This window comes from Mastomys coucha, unplaced genomic scaffold, assembly GCF_008632895.1.
Source record: "Mastomys coucha isolate ucsf_1 unplaced genomic scaffold, UCSF_Mcou_1 pScaffold16, whole genome shotgun sequence".
Lineage (NCBI taxonomy): Eukaryota > Metazoa > Chordata > Mammalia > Rodentia > Muridae > Mastomys > Mastomys coucha.
This window is the reverse complement of record NW_022196898.1, coordinates 38,903,764-38,906,830: the sequence shown is the minus strand read 5'-3', so window position 1 is coordinate 38,906,830 and position 3,067 is coordinate 38,903,764.

The following is a 3,067-nucleotide window of genomic DNA, read 5'->3' as shown; positions in this document are numbered from 1 at the left end:
CTGTTTTCAAATATAGGATCTCACTATGTAGCCCTGGCTGGCCTAGAACTTGCTAAGTAGACCAGGTAGCCTTGGACTCATAAAGATCCACTGGTCTCTGCTTCCTGAATGTTAGAATTAAATATGTGACTCATTGCATCCAGTCTGAAAGTCTCATGTTAGAAAATGCTCAGCTGGGCAGTGATGGCACACACCTTTAATCTTAGCACTTGGGAGGCAGAGGCCAGCCTGGTCTACAAATTGAGTTCTAGAACAGCTGCACAGAGAAACCTTGTCTTGGGAAAAAAAAGAAAAGAAAATGCTCACCATGACCCCACCTTATACCAACCATTCTAAACTGGAAACAAACTCGGTCGAGGAGATACAGGAACAAGATCCCCTGCGGAGCTTTTAGGACTCCTACACACACAAGCAATGACTAATATTGTCAACTTGGCAGAATAATGTAGGAGATTAGCCTTCAGGGACATCTGTGACAGATTCTCTAGATGAATCTCTGGCTGTACCTATGTGGGACTGTCTCGATTAGGCTAGCTGAGGTATGAAGACTCTCCTTTAAGACGGCAGCACAATTCCTCTGCTTGAGTCCTGGATGGCCTAAAAAGGAGGACCTTACCTAAGTGGGAGCATTCGCTGCTCTCTGCTTCCTGACTGAAGGTGTGATATGACCCATTGCCTCAAGCCCCTCCCACCAGGACCTTCTTGTCACAGTGGACTAGACTCTTGCACTGTGAGATAAAATAAACCTTTTGTCACAAGCAAGAAGGTAGGTAAGCTCACTGGTATAACAAAAGGTATGCTGAGGGTCATCACACAACATCCACACTCTAAGTTCATAAATACAGTGCAGAGCACTGCTTTGCTCTTGGTCTCTGATTATATACTATGCACTGAGTGTCTTGGGGTTCTAGGACTGTGTCTGGCTGGCTATCTTGAGTGAGTGATGTCAGTGGGTTCTGATTATCAGGTGCAGCCATGGCTGGAGTTCCTGACTCAGGTATTTTCCCATGTCTGAAAGGCATTTTTTTTTTTTTTTTTTTTTTTTTTTTTTTTTACTATGCTCATTGGGCTGTTTCTCCCTTAAGCTGCTCTTATCAGCACTTAAAGAAACTAATACAACATGTGAGGCAGCAAGGAAGGCAGGGTTAGGCACAGAGAGCAACTCACACATCAGGTACAACAAAGGCCTTGGTTGGCCCTATTTATTGCAAACTCAGGAGATGTATTGGCCCTTTAGAGCATTCTCAAATTGAGGTTAAAAACAACAACAACAACAACAACAACAGTGAGGGTCAGGGGGCTCTCACCAATTGCTGCCTCAACCAATCATTGCCCATGGGACCCAAAGTAAGGCATGGAACCTCAGGTGAGGTATTGACCTGTCTTGGAAGGTGTTGCCCAATGAGTGGGGGTAGCTGTGTGGTATCAGCAGCTGGTATTCCCAGGAGCTAGGGAATGGGCATGTCGTTTCTGAGAAGGGATCTATTTGGAGCACTGTTAAACAGTACACATCTGTGATCTTAATTCTTAAGAGCCTGAGGAAGCACCATCTTGAGTTCTAGGCCTTTCCAGGGTCTACCTGGAAAGACCTGTCTCATTATCATGAGTTCTTCAAGCACCCAACTATCTCAGGGAGATATCACATCCATTTGAGAGGCACTGGAGAATACGGGGCAGAGGAAACCTGGATGAGAATTCACTTAGCCACTGTGTAGTCATGATGGATCACCCGGGCTCCGTACCTTCATCTGTACAATAGGATCTGCCAGTGTTGGAGGGGAAGAGACAGCTCCACTCTGTCACTCTCAACACCATGAGGAGTTCTCCCTAAGTTTTTAGGACTTTGACTGAGATCAAACCAGGATTCATGATTTTGATGCAGAAAAGAATTTTAGCTGGTGGTGGTGGCAGAAGGTGGATCTCTGTGAGTTTCAGAACAGCCAGGCTACATAGAGAAATTCTGTCTCCACCCCTTCCCCTCCAAATCCCTGGCCTGCAGCTCAATATTTAGACCAGGATAGTCTCAAATTCACAGAAGTCTATCTGTCCCTGCTGGAATTAAGGGGATGTTCCCCCGTATCCAGTTAGCTGAAGATTTTATTAAATATTTTTAGACTAATTAATGTAATTATTATTATTATTATTATTATTATTATTATTATTATTATTATTTTGAGACAGGGTCTCACTGTGTATTTTCCTTCTGGTTGTTCTGGAACTCACTATCTATATCAACCTGGCCTTGAACTCAAGGAACCACCTGCCTCTGTCTTCAAAGTGCTGGGATGACAAGTGTATGTCACCATGCCTGGCTAGCCGATATTTTAGCATTGGTGTGGGCTTCTCTGATAGAGAGTCCCAGAAAATAAGGCATGCTTAAGCATAGGTGTGGGTTCCTCAAAGGAGAGTTATGATTAATTGTCTTAGCATTAGCCATATATACCTTCCCCCACCCCGCTATGGTGCTCATGTTATATCTTAAAAGGTTGCTATAGAGACTTTAAAAAATAGCCCTTTCCTTTCTCTTAATTTTGAGGTTAGAGCTCCAGAGGTGCCTTGGATAGAACCAGGAGCTGCCAGGATTGCTCTTGAGTCTCTGGCTAGAGTCCTAGAAACTGGCAGGTTTTCATCTGGGAGCACAGAAGGGGCTTAAGCAGTTGCCAGTCGTGCTGGGTTCTTCTTAGTTGTTGAGAAGCTCCAACTAAAGTCCTAGGTGAGGGGTTGCTTTCCCTTTTCACACCTTTCTAGCCTACCCCAAGGTTGTTTTTAGGACCAAGAGAACTGATGTGTGAGGCAGGGTCCCTCCCATCAGCGTAGGGGAATGGGAGGAAGGGCAGAAGAGACAGAGCCTGGCCAGCCTCCTTACCTTCTAGCTTCTACATGGCAGAGACAGCCACTCCGCCCCCAGGTTACACGTGTCACCGTTGTAACTGTTACTCTAGAGCTGAGATCATTGGTTTTAAAGTCTCTTTCTTATCTTCCCTGCTGGCCAGCAGTGATCGTGTGTGTAGTAGCTGTGTGTTTGAGCAGACGGAGGGAGCAGTGAGCTGTGACCGGTGTTCTCACC